At 48.0% G+C, this 25,565-nt stretch overlaps 1 pseudogene; it reads right to left on the bottom strand.

Annotated features, from left to right (window-relative positions):
• Positions 1–4,149: 4,149 nt before the first annotated feature.
• LOC125364514 lies at positions 4,150–25,223 on the bottom strand (annotated as a pseudogene).
• Positions 25,224–25,565: the final 342 nt, after the last annotated feature.

Raw genomic sequence — 25,565 nt, forward strand, 5'->3', positions numbered from 1 at the left:
CATTGAAAAGCTAAACTGGAGCTGTGGTTCAAGTGGTTGAGTATTAGCCTTGGGTAGAAAAGCTCAAGGACAGTGCCAGAGTTCAAGCCCCAAGACCAGCACAAAACAAAAACAAAAAACAAACCCCAGAAGGGGTAACATCGTCCAAAAGAAAAATGAACACATTACCTATATAGTAAAATGGTAACCATGCTGTACAACATCTTAAAAATAACAATAAAATTGTATTAAAAAAAAAAAAAGCAGATGGGTACCAGTAGCTGACATCTGTAATTCTAACTACTAAGTAGGCTGAGATCTGAGGATTGAAATTCGAAGCCAGCGCAGGCAGGAAAGTCCATGAGACTCTTATCTCCAATTAGTCACAGAAAAAGGTGGAAGTGGATCTGTGGCTCAAGTGGTAGAATGCTAGCCTTGAGCAAAAGGAGCTCAGGGACAGCACCCAGGCCCAGAGTTCAAGCCCCATGACTGGACAAAAAAACAAACTAGCACACCCTCCATTTTCCTTTCTTTCCTCCTAATAAACTTATAATAGAACATATTTTAGCTTTAGTGAAAAATTGGTAATTCTTCCATAACAAAACAGTTCAGTCGTTATTGAAATATACCTCTTCCTCTCCAAATCTAAATTTGTAAGCAGCAGAGCACCTGCCTACTACACACAAGGCCATGCTCCATCGCCGATGGGGCAGGGGAGATCAAAAAGCCCAAATGAAGAGAAATGGGAAGTGACCGAAAGAGCATGAGACTGAGGTCAAGGCCCCACACTAGCACAAAAACACAAACTGAGAGTTCACCCATCCGCATGCATTCAATTACTACTACTACTGTATCAGTCAGCCCTTTCTTTCCTGTTCACAGATGAACTTAGATCCCTAAGACTCCAATGCATGAGCACTCCCCAGGTCCTAGCAAGGTATCCTCAGAATCTTTACTTCCAATAATAGGGTGACTAGGAGCACAAGCAGAAACTTAACAAGAATCTTTTCCTCTCACAGAGGCTGGAAAATTCCCCTATCATACCAGGTATTGGAAACCAGCCTGGGCCATATCACAACATAACTAAAACACTTTTTTTGGCAGTCCTGGGGCTGGACTCAGGGCCTGAGCACTGTCCCTGGCTTCTTTTTGCTCAAGGCTAGCACTCTACCTCTTCAGCCACAGCACCACTTTTCTATATATGTGGGGCTGAGGAATCGAGCCCAGGGCTTCATGTATATGAAGCAAGCACTCTTGCCACTAGGCCATATTCCCAGCCCCTACTCATGCGTCTTAAGTCAAAACTATTCTAGGGCTGGGAATATGGCCTAGTGGCAAGAGTGCTTGCCTCTAATGGGGAGCCCTAGGTTCGATTCCCCAGTACCACATATATAGAAAACGGCCAGAAGTGGCGCTGTGACTCAAGTGGCAGAGTGCTAGCCTTGAGCAAAAAGAAGCCAGGAACAGTGCCTCAGTCCCTGAGTCCAAGGCCCAGGACTGGCAAAAAAATAATAATAATAAACAACAACAACAAAAAAACTATTCTAGCAAGGCTAAGGAGGCTCACCTATAATCCTATTTACTTTTCTGAGGATGGAGGTTTGAGGCTAGTCTGGGCAGAAAAGTCCAGGGGACTCTATCTTCAATTAACAAGAAATAAAATTAGACTAAAAAATGTTGCTCAAATGGTAGAGCTCAAGCCATGAGCAAAAATCACCTGAAAGCTTTAAGCCTTGAGTTCAACTCTAATGCGTGTGTGCACATGCGCATGCAAACACACACGTGCATACACACACACACAGAGTTCTAAATTAAGATAGGTGTGTTGGCACATCTATAATCCCAGCTATTTGGAAGAAGGGAGGACAGAGGTATGAAGCGAAGTTCAAGGCCAGTAACAGCCAAGATAGGAAGACTATCTCCAAAAAACAAAACAAAGAGGGCAAGGTGTAGCTCAAGTGGTAGAGCCCTTGCCTGGCAATCTCAAGGCACAGAATTCAATCTTCCTATCCAGAAAACCGAAAGAAACAAAAACCTATGCTAAAGTAGCCAGGTAGTTGGCTGGAGAAGCAGTCTCTACAAAAAATAACTGGAAACTCTTCAAGGGATGTAAGATGACCAATTTTTTGGAACCCATTAGTGAGAAAAAAGAGAATAAAGGATAACTGTTATGTGCCTCTTTATATTCATATAAAATTATGTGTGTGTATATATACACATATATATACAAATTTATACACACAAATACACTGAAATGAACTCGATATGGAAACAAGAGATCTCGTTTCCAAATTTTTCATGTTTTGATGGTTCTGTCTTATTTTCTTTATGTATGGTGTCTTCACCTGTATCTTTTCAGGAGGGTGAGGCTGAGAGTAGGGAACTCAAGTGAAGAAGTGCTGCAGTGGAGCTCACTGGACACTGATAAAAGTGAACTATACAACTCATGGGTGGAGAATGGACTGAGGGACAGAGAGTGAGGGAAAGAAAGATATTGTACAAAAGAATATATACTCATGTAATTGTAATTCCACTGTACATCACCTTTAAAATAACAAAATTTAAAATAAATAATTAAAACTTGAAAAAGGATACCTGTTTGGATAATAATCAGGGTAGAGGTTGACTGCACAATTAGAATAAAAACAACCCTGGCTCACTAGGCATGGGTGGCTCATACCCGTAGTCCTAGCTACTCGGGAGAATGAGATATGAGGATCATGATTCAAAGACAACCAGGCAAGGAAGTCCATGAAATTCTCATCTCCCAAAAGCCGGAACTGAGCTGTGGCTCAAGTGGTAAAGCGCTAAGCCTTGAGCATAAATTCTCAGGGATAGCATCCAGAACCTGAGATCAATGCCCAGAACTGGTACCAAAAAATTATAAATAATTTTTTTTAAAAAAACCTGATTTACACCTGTAATCCTAGCTAATCAGGAAGTTGAGATCTGAAGATCACAGTTCAAAGCCAGTCTGGGAAGGAAAGTTCCTAAAACTCTTATCTCCAACTAACTATCAAAACACTAGAAATGGAGCTGAGACTCCAATGGTAGAGTACTAGCCTTAAGTAAAAAAGCTCAGGGATAGGGGGCTGGGGATATAGCCTAGTGGCAAGAGTGCCTGCCTCGGATACACGAGGCCCTAGGTTCGATTCCCCAGCACCACATATACAGAAAACGGCCAGAAGCGGCGCTGTGGCTCAAGTGGCAGAGTGCTAGCCTTGAGCGGGAAGAAGCCAGGGACAGTGCTCAGGCCCTGAGTCCAAGGCCCAGGACTGGCCAAAAAAAAAAAAAAAAAAAAAAAGCTCAGGGATAATACTCAGGCCCTGAGTTCAAGCCCTAGGACCAGCACCAAAGATACAAACCAACCCTGAGAGGAGAAAGAAAATGGTAGAGGGTGAATCTACATGGAAACACAATGGGAACACATGCACTGGAACTGCATCCATGAAGTGGGACAATTAGCTTATTTTGCTTATTGATCCTTTTAATCCCTGTAGGGTTTGGTAATATTCCTTCTCATTTATGATACTTATGTGTCTTTTCTTTTGATCTTGGTCAGTCTAAAATTTTCCTGTGGACCTGCCAGGCACTGGTGGCTTATGCATGTAATCTAGCCTACTTAAGGAGCTAAGATCTGGCACAAAATGGCATGAAAGGGCAGCAAAACCTATCTCCAATTTACCACCAAAGAGCTGTGGCTTATGTGGTAGAATCTTAGCCTTCAGAAAAAAAAATCAGGGACAGCTCCCAGATCTTGAGTTCAAGGCCCAGGACTGAAAAGGAAGATTTCCTGTGACTGTTCTGGTTTCTGAGCTGGTACACTATGGCTCAGACTCTCAGCTTTGCTGGTCAAAGCTGGTGGTCTACCACTTGAGCCACACCTGAAGTTCCAGCCTTTAGCTGGTTAACTGGAGATAAAAGCCTCTCAGATTTTTCTGCCCAGGCTGCCTTCAAACCTCCATTCTCAACCTCCTAATTAGCTAAGATCCCAGGCGTGAGCCACCAAGGCCAGCTTCTTGCGGCTCTTCTTTTAAATAATTCAGTGCTTCATTTCTTTATTGCATCCCTCAAAGATATGTATGTCCTACTCTGAAGAAAACAGAGTGCAAAGAGGTCCAACATCACCACCATAGCAAGTCATAGAACCCAGACTCTTTCAAGTACTGTTTAAGTAAAGCTGACTAGCAACCAGAAGTGAGAGGAGAACTTAATGGATTAAAAGCTTCCCTTACCTGTATGAGTCCAAACATGTTGGACAGAATTGGTTTTTTGGTCAGAAAAGTAGTTGCGGGGCTGGGGATATGGCCTAGTGGCAAGAGTGCTTGCCTCGTATACATGAGGCCCTGGGTTCGATTCCCCAGCACCACATATACAGAAAATGGCCAGAAGTGGTGCTGTGGCTCAAGTGGCAGAGTGCTAGCCTTGAGCAAGAAGAAGACAGGGACAGTGCTCAGGCCCAGAGTCCAAGCCCAGGACTGGCCAAAAAAAAAAAAAAAAAAAGAAAGAAAGAAAAGTAGTTGCATTTGCCACACGTGTACACTTTCCTTGGGAAATGGTTTCTTAAGTGTTTCCTTCAGTGATATTCACTTACGGTCATGTAAGCACAAACGATGCACTTGAAGACTCACTTGTTATCCCCAGCCCGAGTGTAGTGATCATATCGATTGGTATTATAGCCACAGCGCTCACATCGAATGGGGCCCTTGGAGAAATCTCCCTCCTCTGGAGTGGAAGAGCCAGATTCCCTGGCTATGGCTTGCTTCTCTGCACTTTCTTCCACAAAAAGCTTCTTGGCACTGTGAACTTTGATATGGTGCACAAAATGCTCCTCAGATTCTGCTTCATATTGGCATGGCTTATAGCGAAAGGGTTTGCTCTTAGAGTTCTTGCATTTGTACTCTGTTCCAGGTGTTTCAGGAGGAAGATCTTTAGTGGAGCTGTAGATTTCTGGATCAGCTGAAGAGGCCTCAAAGACAGGCTGTGCTTCTGCAACACTGAGCTCCATACTTGTCAGTTCCAAACTCCCTAGCCCACCAGCTTTACCTTTCATTTCAGTAGATTGCTCATGTCCTTCCCCATCACTATCTGAAAAGTTGTTATCCCCAACAGGCATCAATTCCACCATCTGTCTCTCTTCTCCAACCAGATAATCACAGAAGCTGTCATTTACGTCCCCCATTGAGGCTACGTTTGCTAACATGATAAGCTGAGGGACAGCCAGCTCAGCTTTGGAGAGGTGATGCAAGTCATACATGTCATTAGTTAAGGCCAGGCCCATGTTACCACTGCAGGTGAACAGACCTCCGCCTCCAGAAGACTGCCCCATCACTTGGGTAGCCAAAATTGTGATCTGAATAAAGAACAAACAAAAGAGTACCTGTTAAAACCAACTCTAAGAGGAAAACCAATGCATCATTCAGACTCATGACCAAAAACAACTATTTTTTAAAAATATAATCTCTAAAATTCAAAGAGACTTATTAACTACTAACAACAAACTTTGAATACATTTCTGTGGTATATGATGTATGAACTCTATTGTCAGTAGTCAAGGCTAAGCATGATGAAGATGCAGACTAGCCTGGACTATAGCAAGACTGTGCCTTAAAAAGCAATATATAAGCTGGGTGCTAGTGGCTCACACGTGTAATGCTACCCAAGAGGCTGAGATATGAAGATCACAGTTGAAAGCCATTCTGGGCAGAAGTCTGTAAGACTCTCTCCTTTCCACTAAGCTACCAAAAACTGGAGATGTACGTAAAGTGGTAGAGCACTAGCCTTGAACAAAAGAAACTCAGGAATAATGCTCAGTCCCTTAAAGCTCCAGGAAGGACAGACAGACAGACACAAGCTATGTAAATTAGGCAAGGTCACACCTGTAATCCAGCCTACTCAAGAGGCTGAATTGGAAAATCTTGATTGGCAGAAAAGGCCAAGAGACTTGCATCTTTAAACACCAAAAAGCCAGAATGGGGGGCTGGGGATATAGCCTAGTGGCAAGAGTGCCTGCCTCGGATACACGAGGCCCTAGGTTCGATTCCCCAGCACCACATATACAGAAAACGGCCACAAGCAGCGCTGTGGCTCAAGAGGCAGAGTGCTAGCCTTGAGCGGGAAGAAGCCAGGGACAGTGCTCAGGCCCTGAGTCCAAGGCCCAGGACTGGCCAAAAAAAAAAAAAAAAAAGCCAGAATGGCGTTCAAGTAATAAAAGTGCTAGCCTTCAGCAAAAATAGCTGAGGAACAGTGCTCAGACCCTGAGTTCAAGCCCTAGTATCACCATTACATACATACAAATAGAGACATAGAGCGATGTATTGTCAATTCTCTTTACTGAAATCACTCACAAAACATATTCTCATCTACAAAAAAGTTTTATTACTTGTTTGACATAACTCAGTCATCAAGTAGGTCTACCATTTTTTTGCAAGTGCTCAAAATAGTTTTCAAGGGTGTGGGGGGCTAATCTTTATTTTTATACTAATAGAAAGGAAAGTTTTAATGTAATACTAGAGTAGTAAACAGCCCTCCCCCTATTGTCCTTCAACAGTTGAACAATAGGAACGAGAAAGCCTAGAAATCCACAAATATTTCTTTGTCTATAGTAGATGAATTAAGCCATGTAGAAGGAATTGGTTAATTTAATTGTATTGCTTAAGAACTCATCTAACTCACATACCTCCAAAAGAACAAAACGACTGTGAAAAGCACTTTATCTCTCAATTTTTGATGGCACCCCAAACGTAAAAGGCAAAATAAAAGGACCCTGAATAATGCAAACATCACAAATGAAACATTTTTTTCCTAACATCCCGTTAGTCCAAGAGGCTCTTTTCCTGTACCTTAGCATGCTCCTTTCCCAAGCAACACTAGGCCCGCCTGGTGCAGGCTGTAAAGTAAATACTCAGCATCCTTCCCCCTTACCTGGAGATGACTTTCCAGACAGGCCAGTTACCATAAAATGTTAACAGGACCCCTTAAAGTGACCATCAGTCTGGCCAGCTGTAGGCCCCTTATCAACTACTTGAGCAGCTGCCATAAGAACTAGTTTGCCATGATGAAGTCCCTGGCCCACGCTTCCACACCAAGGTCCCTGCTTCCTAGCCCCTTAGGTTACATAGGTTACCCAAGACAAAGGCTGGTGGTGCTTCTTCTGTCTGTGAAAATTGGCTTTGTCAGTCCCTTTGCTGGCATTAACCTTTCTTTTTTTGTTCTGCCTGCCTGGATGTCCATGTGGTTTTCTGGCAGGTTCCGACATTGGTGCCTGACTTGGATCACCCCCCCTCCCCCAGTTCTGCTCTTCCCCTCTCAAGAATCTGAGGACCTGGTTCTGAGACACCCCTGTGCTAATTGCCCTCTCTCCTGGACAGTGGAGAACCCAAGGGCCTGGACTTCTGCCAGATGACAAAGCCACCACAAGGTTTCTGCTCCCAAGTGGCTCTTTCACATCCAATTCAATAGCCTTCATTCATCTGCATGAGTTAAGTGGACTTGGGCTCTCTACAGTGATATTTTTCTCTATGGGCCCTGGTATCAGACTCTACTTGTCTATCAAGCCCAAGACTTTCTGGATAAGAAAGAATTTGCTTAGTGACAACTGTCTTAAAATGTTCATTTCAAAATGGGAAAAAGTGAGGAAGATAAACCCCAAAAGGTTCCAATATGTAGCAGATGGTATGACTATATCTGAAAAGATGGAACATATGAATAAACTTATGAGATGGTATGTAATTAAGTTCGCTATGATGTAAATAAGGTCAAAATCAACACACTGATATAAAACTAGCATGTCATTCTTTATTTCCATCTATAAAAGTAATTGTGCTTTAATATATCTTTCTCGATCATAAAAACCTCATTGGATACAGAGCTAAGAGGATACCAACTCCTACAGTCTTCATTGTAATCACAAAGGTCTAGAAATATCTACAATGTCTTAATCTCAATATCCTAATATGTTATATACAATTAAAAACAACAAATTGTTGAATTGATCACTATTTTAAACTTTAATAACCACTATTGTTAAGTTTTTGTTGTTACAGACAATTCTCTACAGCATTCATAGTCAGACTCAAAAAGACAGATGACTCTTACAAGTTTTGTCAGATGTAACTTTGGCCCTTAGGTTCTAGGTAAGATCATGCCTTAAAGACTAGCTCTAATGACCACCTAATTGCTTTTAATGGAGTAAAGCAGTCTTTTGTAAAGACTGACAAGTGCAGAAAAAGAACCCTGTGAGACTGTCATCTCTAACCAGCCAGCAGAGTGCTAAGAAGTACAGTGCCATTGAGCCACGAGCTCGAGGGAGTCATACAGTCCAGCTCTGGATGCTGCTCTGCGCACCCGGTGCTCGCTGCCACTGCCAACACCCGCCGGCCACGCCCCCTCCGCACGTGCCCGCAGGCCACTCCCTCTTCCCCCCCCCATGCCCCTCGGAGGCCAAGGCTTGGGGCGCGCCAGGGTGGGCGGGGCCAGAGGCGGGAAGGAGTCACTCCTAATCTGCCTGGTCTGGGGTCACTAAGTGGGAGACAATACACTTCCTCACTTTCTTTTATAAACCAACACAGTTGCCTTCAGACTGTGCTAAGTGCAGAATAGAGTTGTTAGTAAATGTGCGGGAGCATGGCCCCCCTGGCTCAAACCTGAGATCCTAGCTGCATGGGAGGCTGAGATCTGACCATCTGGGTTCAAACCCAGCTAAGGCTGGAAAGTCCTTGAGACAATCCATTAACCAACAAGAAGCCCAGAGAGCCCCTGGGAGAAACTTTTGAAGTCTCCACCCATCACTACCTTAGTTGGTTTTAACCTTCTACAGAAAAATGCCTTCTAATTTTTATTGGGGGAAATGAAATCATCTTGGGAGTTGTAAGAAAACATATCCGGAAATAGGTTTGAGGTGCCAGACTTTGAAGTCAGGCCCCACCACGTAAACCCCATTTTAGAATCGAACCCTGAGTCAATCAGATTTGTACCTGTGTTCTAATCTTGCTTGCACAGCTGATTGTTGTAACCTTGTTCTTTGCCTTTATAAGCCCTATGTAATCACAGCTCGGGGCTTCCTCCTAACCTCCGCTGTGTCGGTGGGTAGGACGAGGCCCGAGTTGGCAGCTCGTTAAATAAAACCTTGCCTTGCTTTTGCATTTTGGAGTGTCTGAATCTCGGTGGTCTTCTTGGGGGTGGTCTTGCGACTTGGCACAACATTTGGGGGCTCGCCCAGGATAGCCCCAGAGACCCCGAGATCCCAGACTCCGAAGGTAAGAAAACAGCACTGTTCATTTGTCTTGTCCTGTAATTTTTCTGTTTGTCTGTTTTGCTTTTGCTTATACTTGTAGGGCGCGAGTCAGTTTGGTTTTTGGCTGGAACTGACCAGGAGGGCCTCCTAAACGAGACTCAACCCGCCTACCTTGTACTTGGGTCTGCTCCTTCTGCTTATCTGGCAGGAGATTGTGGGCCAACTCGGGTCCACTCCTTCTGCACCCTTGCAGGAGGTTGTGGGCCAACTCCGGTCCACTCCTTTTGAACCCTTGCAGGAGGTTGTGGGCCAACTCGGGTCCACTCCTTCTTGCAGGAGGTTGTGGGCCAACTCGGGTCCATTCCTTCTGCACCCTTGTAGGAGGTTGTCGGCCAGCTTGGGAGATCTCCAACTCGTAGCTTTTCTTAGGCCTGTGTGTTTTCCTCCTTTTGTATTAATTATTTGTTTTTTGTAGCCTTTTGGACTGAACATCTGATCAGAGCTATGGATAACGTTCTATCTTGAGGACCTCCATCTAGCCCCCTAGACTTGATCCCAGCTCACTGGAGGGAGGTTAAGGAGATAGCTCAGAACCAAGGTGTGGCCCTTAAGAAGGAAAAGTGGATCACCCTGTGCAAGTCAGAATGGCCCACCTTTGAGGGAATTGAGGGAGCTTTGACATAGGTAAGATCAGGACTTTGCAACACCTAATCTACACCCCTCGTTCGGGCCATCCAGACAAGATAGAAACCAAGAAGGAAGAGAAGAAATTGTACTCACCTGTCCTCCAGTGAGGAAGCATGGAGGAGGAAATGTTTCCCGCTCCATACTCCCCACCCCAGTTAACTCTACAAGAGGAGGACTCTGAGGAAAATGTTTCAGCTGTGCCCTCCGCTCCGGAGGGTTTTGCCCAGTCAACTTGCCAGCGCCGACAGCCCAGGACACGGACGCATCAGCCCCAAGTCCAAGTCCTGACCCGCAGCCACCGACAGGGTGGACGTAGGGCCAGCCCAAGCCACCCACAGGTGGCAGGGAGTGACCTCACCATGCTGCGCTGTCATCTCTGTTGTTTGTAAGTCTAACAGTCTCTTTTGTGTCAAACCTGCATCGCTCATTGGAAAGATGTACAGGCGATGGTTCACAATCAGAGTGTGAGTGTCCACAGAAAGAACTCTGGGGGGACCCCCACCCAGCCTTCTTAAGCAGAAAATTATTTGGTATGCTAAAATGTTTTACTAAGGCTATCAAGCTCTGGAAAATGAGGCTGGAGAATGCTAAAATCATAAAAAGGCTTTGGTAATCAAGAATACATTTCTAGATAAGAAATTTGGAAGTAAAATTGTCCTAAATAATTATTGCAAAGTGAGAAAAGGAGAATTATGGCTACCAAAATGTTTAATTGCCATTCCAGCTTCTTTGTAGGATTTTTGTAACAGTTTCCAGCAGGCCCACAAAGAAGCACAGGTGATTCCTACAAGTTTGTCAAGACCTAATACTGACCCTTAATAAGTTCCAGGTAAGAGAGCATGCTTAAAAACTACTTCTGTGTGGACCACCTTGTTGCTTCTAATTGGAGTAAAGTGGCCCCTTATAAGACTCATTGATCTGAATCTGCGGTTCGAAGCCAGCCCGGGCAAAGAAAGGTCCCTGTGAGAGACTTGTCTCTAATCAGCCAGCAGAGTGCTGGGAACGGAGTGGTGTGGAGCTCAAAAGTGGTAGGGTGCTAGTCTTGAGCTGGAGAGCTGAGGGACAGCACTCAGGCCCTGAGTCCAAGTCGAAAGTCACTCCTCCTGGGACAAAAGTGATGGAGCATCCAGAGGCAGTAAGCCACTGCTTGGATGGCAGAGATGGTGTCATATCCTAGAGTCACTACTGTTGGCCTTTCAAAAGTTAAAGCCAGGGGCTGGGGATATAGCCTAGTGGCAAGAGTGCCTGCCTCGGATACACGAGGCCCTAGGTTCGATTCCCCAGCACCACATATACAGAAAACGGCCAGAAGCGCCACTGTGGCTCAAGTGGCAGAGTGCTAGCCTTGAGCGGGAAGAAGCCAGGGACAGTGCTCAGGCCCTGAGTCCAAGGCCCAGGACTGGCCAAAAAAAAAAAATTTTTTTTTAAAAAAAAAAGTTAAAGCCGGGAAGTCCTAGAAGCATAGTTCATAAGCATGCCTTTCCAGTGCCCATGTCTGTCTACTGGGCAGGAATTTGCCAGTCATCTGTGATAGTGATTAGTAAGGGTAAGTTTGTCAAATGAGAGGATAGATTAAAATCTCACCCCCCGCATTTACTCAAAGCCCTGACTGGCAGTGAGAATTTTACGCTCATACATCTGAAAGCTTGTAGACCTGAGATTGTGTCCTTATTGAGATCTGTTAAAGGCCTGCAAAGGTATATTGTTAAAAATTGCAAGACCTGTCAGCTTGCCAATGCCCCCAATCAACAGATTACTAAAGGAACTCGCCTCTGTGGGAATAGGCCAGGTGTGTATTGGGAAGTAGATTAGATCCTGAAAGAAATCCTACCCAGGAGACTGAACTCCTTAGAACCATGGTGGAAGGGACCCTAGACGGCATAGCCACTTGGGTTCATTGCTTCCATGCCAGACTAAGGTTATAGGTTCCTGGCTAGGTAAGGTCTACGCCCCTGAGTCAGCCTGAAGAAGTTACAGAAGATGGATGATCTTCACCCATCAGCCCCCCTTTAAAATCAAGGGACCAGAGTTGTTTTTGGGAAGATGAGGCAGGATAAACTAGAGACATGCAAAACAGAGGTACAGAGACTATTCTTGTAAGAAATGGTGACAGGCCCTTTGGTTACTACTTTTGGCCCTACTGGCCCATGCCTTACCTCTATATCATCCCCTAGACATGCAGCCATTAAAATGGACAGAATGGAGCCATGATTGGCTCCCAAGGTACCAAAAAGAAAAAGGGGGAAATGAGTTGCCAGGCTTTGAAGTCAGGCCCTACCACGTGAACCCCATTTTAGAATCGAACCCTGAGCCAATCAGATTTGTACCTGTGTTCTAATCTTGCTTGCACAGCTGATTGTTGTAACCTTGTTCTTTGCCTTTATAAGCCCTGTGTAATCACAGCTCGGGGCTTCCTCCTAACCTCTGCTGTGTCGGTGGGTAGGACGAGGCCCGAGTTGGCAGCTCGTTAAATAAAACCTTGCCTTGCTTTTGCATTTCGGAGTGTCTGAATCTCGGTGGTCTTCTTGGGGGTGGTCTTGCGACTTGGCACAACAGGTTATGCCTTAAAACAGAATAAATATAGTTTCTCTTTCTAACCTAATAAAGATTGAGAGGAGTCAACATCATGGTTAAGTGACTCATCTTGTAACTGTTGTATCCTGGGGAGGGAGAAAATCCACCCAGCACTGTTAAACGTGACAAGTGAGTTTTATTAGTTTGCAAGTGCCTTGCCCCAGGCTACACCAGAGCTAGGAGCAGTTGCAGCCTCCTGGGGGCGAGTTTCTTTACTTTCTTCCCTTCCCCAGGCCTCTGTTCTTCATAGACCTCTCCCCTCTCATGGACTCCACTTTCCACGTGGCTCTCCACAGCGTCCACTCTCCTCGGGCTCTGCTCCTCGCTCCAGTCCGCTCTGGCTCCAACGGGCACCAGGCTCTGGACTTTCCCACAGGCCTCAGGATCCCGGGCCCTCCGCAGTCCTCAGGCTGTTCTGGGCTCCACTTGGCTCTGCTCTGCCTTGCTCCTTTGTCCACTCTGTCCACTCTCCTTGGGCCTCTAGTTCTCAGCAGGCCTTGCCTCTGAAGGCCTCGGCTCTCTCTCTGCCCAGAGCTAGGCCTCTCTGGCCTCCATTCTCTGCAGACCTGGGGCTTGGGCCTCCTCCGTCTGCAGGCCCAGGGTTCCAGCTCTCCTGTCCACAGGCCCAGGCGCCCCTCAGCTCCACAAGGCACCTCCAGGCACCTTGCTTTCTCTCCACCCCTTCCTCCTTTTTTCCCGGAAATCTCACCCTCTTATGTCCTCCCAGCTGCCTACAGTCGGGGGGGGGGGTGTTCCTGGCCCCTCAACGTGGGGCAGGATTCCCTCTTACAGTCCACGGTGAGGAGTGGCAATGACAACATGGGGTAGGACATCTTGCTTCCCTACCAGGTTATTACAGTAACCCCAGCACTCAGGGGGCTGAGACAAGAGAGAGGATTGTAAGGTTTGACAGAAAGGAAACCCACCACATGGTTCAAGCAAAAAGGAGTTTATTGGGGGGGAAGCAAACTGCCAGCCCACACAAGATGGAGACATGCGGAGACAAAATGGAAAGAATTGGAAAAGAGAGAAAAGAGCAAGAGAAAAAGGGAAAGAGCAGGGAATGTTTTGAGCTGGATTATATAGGGAAAGGCAGAAGGTATGGCCAGGTGGATTGGATGTGACCTTAGAGAAGGAGGTAACTGCCTCAGGTGTGCCAATTATCTAGGTAACTCAGGTACTGGGTACAGACTGAAACAGGTGGGGGCATCTGCATGGAGCTCTCCTAGAGGTGGATCTTACATTTGGGCCTTTTAATAATTATGAAAAAGTGCTCCAACTCTCTTTGGCTACTTCCTGCTGGCAAGGGGTGTCAACGTTGGGGGTAAAAAGTGGAGATGTGGCCCCTCCCAGAGAAGGCAAGCAGCAGCTGTCCCTTGGTGGTCCTGGAATAAGCCTGAGGCAGAGACTGTAATTAGGAATTGACCACAAATACTTGTCAGTTATTTCTCTAAAATTCCCGCTTTTCCCTTTGGCTGTGTGTTGTATTCTGAGAGCGAGAATAATCCATGGAGGCACAACTTAAGGTGGGAAGGGGTTTTATTTACAAAGGAACTTTACAACCTAAAACCCAGAATCAGAGCAGTCCTCTACCTCTAAATGCTAGCCTGTGACTACCTTGTCTTGGGCTACTTACCCAGAACTCAGATCTGAGAACTGACCTGACCTGAACTCTGAACCTCCACTCGTTAATCTCCAACCGCCTCAGCCTCCAAACCTCCGTAGGAGCAAGCTTCCTTCCTGCAGATCTTGCCTCTCCCCCCAGGCTTCAAGCCTCAAGCCTTCCCACAAGCCCTAGGCTTGTCTGCAGGCCTCAGGCTCCAGGCTCTTCCATAGCCTCAGGCTTTGTACTCACTTCAGGCTTCAGGCACCTATCAGATCAGCTCTGCTCTGTGTCTGGTATTCTCTGCTCCACTCCACCAGCAGGCACTGTCTGCTTCTGTCTCTTCCCATTTCCTCCTGTCCCCACTCTCTCATCTAGACATGCAGCCTATTATATACACTGGGGGGAGGGGGACTCCAAAGCCCTGCCCCCTTCCTAGACTGCCCCTCCCTTACCCCCACATGCAGCCTAATGCCATGCCCCCTCCTACAGTCCACTGAAGTGACATGGCAAGGGGCAGAAGTTCCTAGCTCCGTGGGTTATTACACTATGGGTTATTACTCCGTGGGTTATTACCAGAATGGCTAGCCTTTGAGAGGGAACCTAGAGGAGGGTCCCTGGAACCCAGCCTGAATCACACTTTCGAGGGCACAAGCCAAAAGTTTGGGCCATTGAGACTGGTTTTCTAGTCTATGAGGCATTTAGACTTTATGGAGTAGTCTGGTGAGGACATCGAAGTCCATAAGCTTATATAGATGGGGGTCTACAAGGACATAATACAGGAGGTCCCCAAGGACATAGTCAAATTCTTGATTCAGGCATCACTGAAATGAGAACAGACTGGCCAAAAGGCAGTCCCTCTGATGTGCTCAGACAAATAGAGGACTTGTAGAGGAGAGTCACTTACAAGACTTAGAGAAGAGATGGTGTGGTGGATGCATAGCCAGCAATGGTAAAGGGGAGAAGTCCAAAATGAGTTTCCTTGGCTTTCAGCAGTTTGGTCGGAGGAGGGGTGGTCAAGGAGGCAGATTAACCCTCAAAAGAGAAGAGGAAGTGTGGAATCCAGCAACTCCTGACTCTGTCCCCTCCAGGGTCATGGCACCTGATGTAAATAAAGTTCGCCAGAAAGGAAACCCATCACATGGTTCAGGCAGAAAGAAGTTTATTGGGGATAGGGGGAGCAAACTACCAGCTCACACAAGATGGAGGCATGGGGAGTTAGAGGGGAAGGAAGAAGGGAAAAAGAGAGAAAAGAACAAGAGAGAGTAAGAGAGACAAAGAAAGAGCAGGGACTGTGTTGAGCCAGATTATACAGGAAAGGGTAGGAGATATGGCCAGGTGGATTGGATTTGACCTCAGAGAAGGAGGTGTTAACTGCCTCCAGATGTGCCAGTTACCTGGGTAACTCAGCTACTGGGTGCAGACTTAAACAGGTGGGGGGCATCTGCATGGAGCCCTCCCTGGGGTGGATCTTAACAAGCATCACCAGTGAGACAATGTATCAAAAAAAAATAAAAACTTGCCGGGCTAGATTTACCTCCCCTGGTGCAGGGATGCTAAGCTTACTCCCTTATCAGTGCTCCCCTTTTCACCCTCTCCCCTGGGTGCCCAACCTGCAGGCGGCCAAGGTGGAGCGAAGGGACACGAGCAAGCCTAAAGTGCATGCGGCTGAACGAGATCACCTTTTCCTTCCTCCTTACCCACCAAGGAAGCCAGGCGCACACGGATTTCGGAGATGCTTCGGAGAGCAGTCCGGTTTATTTGAGAGGGGCTCACAGTAATATAGTAGTGATGACGAGGATTGAGCATGAGCTGGCAATAGGCTGGCGAGGTTGTCTGTCCAAGAGCAGCTCCCAAGGACCTCCCTCATGGGCTAACATCACTTCCCATAGTACCGCCCTCTGGACAAAGCCCGTAAAAAGGGAGCACATGTGCTTGCTGGCACAAGTTGGGGGATGGTCTCAAAGCTACCCCTTCTGGTTCCGGACCCAGAAGAAGATAGGTGTGGCTCACTTCCACACTGCCCCAGGGCTGGGGGAAGGGCAGCATCTCAGGAGCGCTCTTATCGCCCTCCCCCCTTAAGGCCAAGATGAATCCCCAACATCTGTCCCTTTAATTTTTTTTCCTTTCGAACAGCAGGAGGCACCTTACTTGAGGGCGCGCCATATCTTAGGTTGTGGGGGATCTTACCTGTCTTCGGCTAATGCACTAGCACTTCAGGCCAACCTGCCTGCCAGGCCGGCCAGCCGGATGAGAGGACTCGGGGAGAGTGGGACTGGCACTTGAAAGCAAGCCCTGTTAATTTTCTCTCATGCTAGCAGACCTCAGTGAGCAGTGGGTCCTAATGGGCGTGTGACCAACCTCATGGGGTTCCTAAATGGCTAAAGGCCAAAGGCCACTTGTTGTCTGGACAGCTCTGGCCTTTCGCTCACAATATAAGAGACCAATTTGTCTAGCACAGGGCAATGCAAACATAATGCAAATGGAAGCATCAAGCAGACATGAGCATAAGCAATCGTAACACAAGGCAAATGCAACATGAGCAACTATAACACATGAGCAATTATAACACAGGCACAGTGCAATGGAGGGTCTCTTATCTGGCTCAGTCCATAGGAGATAGAGGAATCCTGGTCCATTTCGGTGTCACTCAAGGTAGTACAGATAGCTCTCCCTTTCCTCGATGGTGAGATAGAAGCAGGTTCAGGTCCTGGCGATTTGGCAGCCAGGGTGCTGATAACTTAACGATTGAGGTTAATAAACACTTTATAGAAAACATTGCAGCAAGGTACCAATCCCTTGCTTATTGCAAACATTTATCATAAAACATTAAGGTGTCCAAACCCTTTAGCTCCTATTTCCCTCCAATGGGGACCCCCAAGATAAGCAGCAAGGGGAGGGCAAAGGAAGGAACAACAGTGTGCAAAATTTCCCTTTAGTTCTTGTGCAATGCGGTGGGCCATGCTGCCACAGCAAACATTACACCAAAAGGTGCCAGGCAAGGTCCAGGGAAGACACAGGGCCTACACTGGGTCCATCGCTGGTACAGGCAGGCTTTCCCGTTTCTCCACGGAAAAATCCACCATGGTCTTTGTTTTCCTGAAGAGAAAACAAGGAGAGACATCCCTCAAGGGCAGCTGCCCTTGGGTGGTCATTCAGATGAACAATATTTTAAGTCTCTAGCTGGTATCCTGATTGGATTCGGTTCCCCAGTTGGGATAATGCATGCAAAGCCTCTTCCCGCACTGATAAGTGGGTCCGGGCCTCACCATGCTCCTGTAAGGGCATCCTTCCAATGGACTTCCACCTTTAAGTAAGGTGTTTGGCTTGACCAATGACTCTGGAAAGCCGATAGAGGTTGGTCCTTAGAGAAATTTAAAATATTCAGTGTAAACATCGCTGTCCTCAGCTGGTCATGGGGGCTTCCCCCCTTTTTGTTTTAATAATTGATCCTTTAGGGTCTTATTATGCCTCTCAATTATGGCCTGACCCTTTGGGTTGTATGGTATTCCAGTGGTATGTTTAATATTCCATGTTTGGAAAAAGGCCTGTAAAGGCTTGCTGATGAAACAAGGTCCATTATCTGTCTTTACCTGTAAGGGGAGCCCTAAGATAGCAAAACATTGTAGGAAGTGGCTCTCAGCATGCCATGCTCTTTCCCCGAATGTGCGGTGGCCCAGCAAGCATGTGAATGAGTATCTATGGACATAAATATATATTTCAACCTTCCAAAAGGAGCGTAGTGGGTTACATCAGTTTGCCAGATAACATTAGGCTTTAGGCCTCTGGGGTTGACCCCCAGAGATTGCAGAGGAGGGACTTGTAGAAAGGGCATACATGACTTGCAAGTCCTAATAATCTTTTTTAAGTCTTTTATAGGAATTGAAGGAAATCTCTGATGCAACCCTCTCCACTTTAAGTGTGTACGCTCATGGAGTCCTTGGGCCATTTGAAGGTTTTGAGGTTGTACAATAACCATAGCTACAATAGTCCCATTAGTGGCCAGCTGGTTGGCCATATGATTACCTTGTGTCAGGTCCCCAGGCAGTCCTTGGTGTCCACTAAGGTGCTGTAAGAATATAGGCTCAGCCCACTCTTTTAACAGAGACCTGACTTGGGTCATCAGAGGGGTGATTGGGTTTTCATCTAATTTAATATATGAGGACACCACGTTTGGTAGCAAATTAACCACATACAAACTGTCAGACAACAGGTTCATTGGCTGTTTGACATGGGTCAGTGCCAGGGTGACTGCGTACAGTTTCTTAAACTGTGCAGACCCAGTAACTGCCTCAAAGTAATGGGTGTTTCCTTTCCCATCGGCAGGAGGGGAGGCAGAGTGTACCACCATGGCAGACCCCACTCTTCCCCCATCTGTAAAAACATTGGCAACCTTGACAAGAGGCCTGGTAGAGAAAAGTACAGGAGGGGTTCATTGTAGCCTGGAAAATGAGGTCACCCACCTCAAGGTGCCATAATGGCAATCTACCTTTCCCATAAAACCCTCCAGGGCACTGGACACCTGTTCATTATTCCTTCTGACCCATTCAAAATCTGGCAACTGTTAGGGAATGGTTAGCACATCGGAGTCTCGCCCATAATGTCTCAGGGAAGTATCCCTGCCCTTGATTATCAAGTCAGCTAGCTGGTCTAGCTGGGATTAAACCCTGGGAGCTCCTACTACTGATGTGTGCACCCATTGAAGAGGCTCGCCTGACTGGGTAATAGTGGCTGAGGAAAGCTCAGATCCAGGGAGGATCTAAAGGCAAAGTGGGCACTCAGGCTTGTAGCGGGCCAACCGTGCCATATAGGGCCATTTGGATATTCTGGAAGGCTGTTTGAAGTGGTGGAGTTATTGTAATGACATCAGTGGGCGCTTTGCCCTTCAAAGAGTCATGGAGCGGAAGCAGCTCCTCTGTAGGCAGGTGAAGCCAGGGTCTTAACCAGTTAATCTCTCCCAACAGTCTTTGCATGTCCACCAGAGTATAAGATGACTGGAAAGATAACTGGGGCTTAAGGGGGCACACAGAGTCTAGTTTAAGTTCTGCCCCCAAGATCTTAAAGGGGTATACTTTCTGAACCTTGTCACTGGCTATATGCAGTCCTCCTCTTTGTAGGGGTGTTTGTAGCTTGCTATAGGCAGCGTCTAGCACTTGGACATCTGCTGCTCCAATAATTATGTCATCCATATAGACATATAAAATAATATCTGACTGGCTCCTAAGAGGTTGAAGAACTTGTGACACATAATGTTGGCAGAAGGCAGGACTATTAACCATGCCCTGAGGAAAGACTTCCCACTCATACCTCTGGTCTGGCCCCTGGTAGTTAACTGAGGCCATGGAGAAAGTGAACTTTTCACAGTCCTGGGGGTCAAGGGGAATGGAAAAGAAACAGTCCTTGATGTCAATTATAATGAAATTCCGATCCCGAGGAATGGAGGGGATCCATGGCAGCCTCCGTTAAGGGGTGGCAGCAGGGATTATCCGCTCATTAACTTTTTTTAGGTCCTGTACCATCCTCCATTTACCTGAGGGTTTTTCCTTGTTCTCTGTGCCTGTGAGCTATAGTTTAGCACAGAGAAAATGCTGCAGGAGAGCCTGCAGGGCTACAGCGGGGGGGGGGGGGGGGGGCGGGCTGCAGGCAGACTGCTAACCCCGCCCAGCTGTGCAAAGTTGACAGAGGTCTGCCAGTCTCTGAATCCACCACGCCCACCAGCAAGGGTGGGGGCGGGAAGGCGATCATCCCGACTTAGCAAGCACTGATAATGTTGGGGTCCATCTTCCCCCTAGATGGAAGGGGCCTGAGGCACCTCCCCCAGCTGGGGAATGCAGCCCTTCCATCCTCCCTACATTGGAATCTGGAGAAACCGGTCCGATAAGAGACCCCCCACCTAGCTGGCAGCCAGCCCCGCCCTGGAGGTCGAGTGACATAGCCCCTTGGAGGTCAAGTGACATAGCCCCTTGGAGGTCAAGTGACATAGCCCCTTGGAGGTCAAGTGACCAGCCCCTTGGAGGTCACCTGACAGCTCATGGCCTATGGGAATCCTGGCCAACCCCCTTCCCCCCGATCATCTACCCTTGCCCCTCTCTCAATAAAGTTAGTTAGCTCTCAGAGGCTGACCCGTGGTCTATGTCCGTTGCTTCCAGAGTAGGATAGCGGTCACATTACCACGCGGGTCGCGCGCCCGCCAGGACGGAGACATCCCCACGTCTCACCCCGACAAAACCTGCAGGCCGAGGGTCGGGGGAGAAGGCGATGAGAGGATAATAAGAGAGAAAGAAGTGAGCACTTGAGCCGGAGCAGAGAGAGCAGTCCCCACAGAGTGGCGCCCAACGTGGTTTGCACGAATCCACGCAAGAAAGCCCGGCTCCCGACCGGCCCTGACGGAAACAGGTTGGAAATCCTGAGACGCGCGATCCTCCCACCCCAGGTAAGAGGATGGGACAAGTCCAGAGTCGGCGAAACAATTCGCCCCCTAAGATCCTAAAGTTCACCCTCCAAAACGCAGGGATTAATATCTCAGAGCCCTGCGCCATACAAATTTGGGAGGAATTGACCCACAGGGTCCCGTGGCTAACTGGAGCCAACCCACTCTCATGGGAAACTTGGGACCGACTAGAGCGGGAATTACAAACAACAAAATGTGGAGGAGAACCCCCACTGCGAGCCATTAAGACTCTCAAGGCTTGCCTCTCTTGGGACCCGGGCGGGAAGTCCCTGGATTCAGGAGAAGGAAGCTGGAGGGAATTTTGATCTGGAGTGGGCCCCGATGCCTACTCCAAAAAGCCCTGGGACCAAATCTCGTTCGGTACCCAGGAATCCAAGGCAGACCGGAGATGAGCAGAGCAGCCGCAGGCTTGCTACCCCTCCCCCATGTGAGGCTCAGCTTGACTCTATACATATGCAGATTTCGGCAGCCCTGAGCCGCTTTTCTGTGGCGGCGGTGCCCCGCAGCAAAAAAAAAAAAAAAAGACCGGCCTGGCCACTTTTAAATTCAGAGGCCTTGAAACTACAGATTTTCATGAGTCCAGGAGGATGGTTCTTGAGAGAGGCGGGTAAACGCACCCTGGACAAAACATCTGCTTTATGGCCTGGCTTTAAGATTTCCCACCAACCAAGGCAATAAACAGCCTAAAGCCCCTTGCTGGGCAGTCCCTATTCCCAGAGACAGTAATCATGATATTTGAAAAAAGTTCCGATTCTTAATTAATACAGGAGCAGATCGGACCATATGCATTTAATTGGACAACATTATTATTGGATCAGCAGACGCCCATGTGCTAGATTTGGCCTATAGCAAGGCCCAAACACTCCTTCAAAGAGGAGGGCTGCGTATAGCCAGTGACAAGGTTCAGAAAGTATACCCCTTCAAGATCTTGGGGGCAGAGCTTAAACTAGACTCTGTGTGCCCACTCAAGCCCCAGTTATCCTTCCAGGCAACTTATACCCTGGTAGAGATGCAAAGACTGTTAGGTGAAATTAATTGGCTAAGATCCTGGCTTCAACTGCCTACAGAGGAGCTGTTACCACTCCATGACTCTTTAAAGGGCAAGGCGCCCACTGATGTTATTACAATAACTCCATCACTCCAAACAGCCTTCCAGAAAATCCAATTGGCCTTAAATAAGGCACAGCTGGCACGCTACAAGCCTAAGTGCCCACTCTGCCTTTGGATCCTCCCCGGATCCGAACTTTCTTCAGCTGCAATTACCCAATCAGGCGAGCCCCTTCAGTGGGTGCACGCATCAGTGGGAGGAGCTCCCAGAGTTTATTCCCAGCTGGACCAGCTAGCTGACTTGGTAATTAAGGGCAGGGATACTTCCCTGAGACATTATGGAAGAGATCCTGACGTGCTAACTATTCCCTACCGGTTGTCAGATTTTGAATGGGTCAGGAGAAATAATTCACGTGTGTCTAGTGCCCTGGAGGGCTTTATGGGTAAGATAGATTGCCACTATGGCACTTCAAGATGGGTGACTTCATTTTCCAGGCTACAATGGACACCCCCTGCGCTTTTCTCTACCAAGCCTCTTGTCAAGGCTGCCAATGTCTTTACAGATGGTGGGCGAGCCGGCTCTGCCGTAGTGGTGCGCTCCGCCTCGCCCCCTGCCGGTGGGAAAGATAACACCCATTACTTTGAAGCCGTCACTGGCTCTGCACAGTTTAAAGAGCTGTACGCAGTTGCCTTGGCACTGACCCATGTTAAACAGCCAATGAACTTGTTCTCCGATAGTCTATATGTGGTTAACTTGCTACCCAGCCTGGTATGTTCACATATCAAGTTGGATGGAAACCCAATCACTCCTCTGATGATCCAAGTCAGGTCTCTGTTAAAAGAGCGGAGTGAGCCTATTTTTTTACAGCACCTTCGTGGACACCAAGGACTGCCTGGGGACCTGGCACAAGGTAATCGTAGGGCCGACCAGCTGGCCACTGATGGAACCATCATAGCGCTAGCCATTGTACAACCTCAAAACCTCCAAATGGCCAAAGGGCTTCATGAGCGTACTCACTTAAATTGGAGAGGGTTACATCAGAGATTTCCTTCAATTCCTATAAAAGACTTAAAAAAGATTATAAGGACTTGCAAATCATGTATGCCTTTCGTGCAAGTCCCTCCTTTGCAATCTCCAGGTGTAAATTCAAGAGGTTTAAGACCCAACTTAATTTGGCAGACTGATGTGACCCATTACGCCCCCTTTGGAAGGCTAAAATATATATTTATGTCCATTGACACCTGCTCTGGTGCATGTTGGGCCTCTCTGCATACCGGTGAAAGAGCACGGCATGCTGAAAGCCACTTCTTACAATGTTTTGCTATCCTAGGACTGCCTTTACAGGTTAAAACAGATAATGGACCTTGTTTCACCAGTAAGCCTTTACAGGCATTTTTCCAAATGTGGAATATTAAACATACCACTGGAATACCTTATAACCCAAAGGGTCAAGCCATAATTGAGAGGCATAATAGGACCCTAAAGGATCAATTATTAAAACAAAAAGGGGGGGGAAGCCCCCAGGACCAGCTGAGGACAGCGATGTTTACATTGAATATTTTAAATTTCTCTAAGGACCAACCTCTGTCGGCTTTCCAGAGACACTGGTCAAGCCAAACACCCTACTTAAAAGTGGAGGCCCGGTGGAAGGATTCCCTGACAGGGGCGTGGCGTGGACCCGACCCAATTATCAGCGCAGGAAGGGGATTCGCCTGCGTCTTCCCTACTGGGGAACCGAATCCAATCTGGATACCAGCTAGAGATGTAAAATATTGTCCAACAGAATGACCACCCAAGGGCACCTACCCTTGAGGGATGTCTCCTCTTGTTTCCTCTCAGGAAAGCAAAGACCGAGGTGGAATTTTCTAAGGAGAAACGGGAAAGCCTGCCTGCACCAGCGATGGACCTGGACCCAGTGTCGGCCCTGTTTCTTCCCTGGACCCTGCCTGACGCCCTTTGGAGTACCGTTTGCTGTGGCAGCCTGACCCACAGCCTTGCACAAGGACCAAAGGGAAATTTTGCACGGTTGTCCCTCTCTTTCGCTCCCCCCTTTGCTGCTTATCTCAGGGGTCCCCATTGGAGGGAAATAGGAGCTAAAGGACTTGGACACTTTAATGTTTTATTATAAATGTTTATAATAAGTAAGGTATTGGCACCTTGCTGCAATGTTTATTATGAAGTGTTTTACTAACCTCAGTTGTTAAGTTACCAGCATCCTGGCTGCCACATCACCAGGACCTGAACCTGCCCCTCTACCTCACCAGCGGGGGAAGGAAGAGCCATCTGTGCTGCCTTGAGCGACACCAGACTGGACCAGAATTCCTGTTTTCCGTGGACTGACCCCGATAAGAGACACTCCATTGCCTTGTGCCTTGTTGTAATTACTCATGTGTTACAATTGCTCATGTGTTACAGTTGCTCATGTTTGCATTTGCCTTGTATTACGATTGCTCATGCTTATGTCTGCTTTATGCTCCCATTTACCTTATATTTACATTGAGTCTCTTGTTGTAAGCGATGGGCCAGAGCTGTCTAGGTACCAAGTGGCCTTTAGCCTTTTAGCCATATAAGAACCCCAGGAGGCTCGTCACTCGAACCCTAGGCCCTGCTGCTCAGTAAGGTCCGCCGGCACCGGAAAAAAAAAAATTATCAGGCTCTCTTTCGAGTGCCAATCCTACTCTCCCCAAGGCCTCTCATCGGGCCCGCCAGCCCGGCAGGAAGGTCAGCCTGAAGAGCTAGGGCGTTAGCCCAAGACGGGTAAGACTCCCCTTGGGGGGGGGCAACCTAAGACATGGCGCGCTCTCGAGTAGGGCGCCTCCTGCTGTTCGAAAAAAAAAAATATAAAAGAGGCAGATGTTGGGGTCCATCTTCCCCCTAGATGGAAGGGGCCTGAGGCACCTCCCCCAGCTGGGGAATGCAGCCCTTCCATCCTCCCTACATTGGAATCTGGAGAAACCGGTCCGATAAGAGACCCCCCACCTAGCTGGCAGCCAGCCCCGCCCTGGAGGTCGAGTGACATAGCCCCTTGGAGGTCAAGTGACATAGCCCCTTGGAGGTCAAGTGACATAGCCCCTTGGAGGTCAAGTGACCAGCCCCTTGGAGGTCACCTGACAGCTCATGGCCTATGGGAATCCTGGCCAACCCCCTTCCCCCCGATCATCTACCCTTGCCCCTCTCTCAATAAAGTTAGTTAGCTCTCAGAGGCTGACCCGTGGTCTATGTCCGTTGCTTCCAGAGTAGGATAGCGGTCACATTACCACGCGGGTCGCGCGCCCGCCAGGACGGAGACATCCCCACGTCTCACCCCGACAAAACCTGCAGGCCGAGGGTCGGGGGAGAAGGCGATGAGAGGATAATAAGAGAGAAAGAAGTGAGCACTTGAGCCGGAGCAGAGAGAGCAGTCCCCACAGATAACAAAAATCTAAGATCCTGTCTCTTTTTCCAACAGACACACAGTCCAATCCAGTAGGTTTGGGGCCAGCTTTGGGGGTGGAGAAAGCGCACAAAGCTCCGCGCCCCGGGACGCTGCTGCTCTCAGCGCTGCCAACAGCCGCCAGGCCCCGTGTTTCGCCAGCCCAAAAATTCTTGCTCCAGGCCGCTCTGTGCCTCCGCTGGCCCCAGAAGCGGAAAACTCCGAGCCCGTCATCTCCCAAACATTGCTGGGGCCACAACCTCCTGCGGCTCCTGCCGCCGCCTTGGGCCCCGCGTCCCCAAAGCCCAGCGCTCGGTGTGCACAGCTGCTCAAAAGTCGGTACTTTAAAAGTCCCGGGGGAGGGGGGCCCTGGACCAGACTGCTGCCACTGCCCCGCCTGGCGTCAGGAGACGCGCAAAGCTGCGCGCCGCCCAGGGCTCATGTTCGCGCCCATCCCCGCGTTTTGGAGGATGAACCTCAGTATTTTAAGAGGCCAATTATTCCACCTGTTCTGACTCTATCCCATCTTCTTTGCTGACCGGATGGGAGAACCACGTGTCCCGGAGACTCTGCTCC

Source organism: Perognathus longimembris, chromosome 16 (genome assembly GCF_023159225.1).
Source record: "Perognathus longimembris pacificus isolate PPM17 chromosome 16, ASM2315922v1, whole genome shotgun sequence".
Classification (NCBI taxonomy): Eukaryota; Metazoa; Chordata; class Mammalia; order Rodentia; family Heteromyidae; genus Perognathus; species Perognathus longimembris.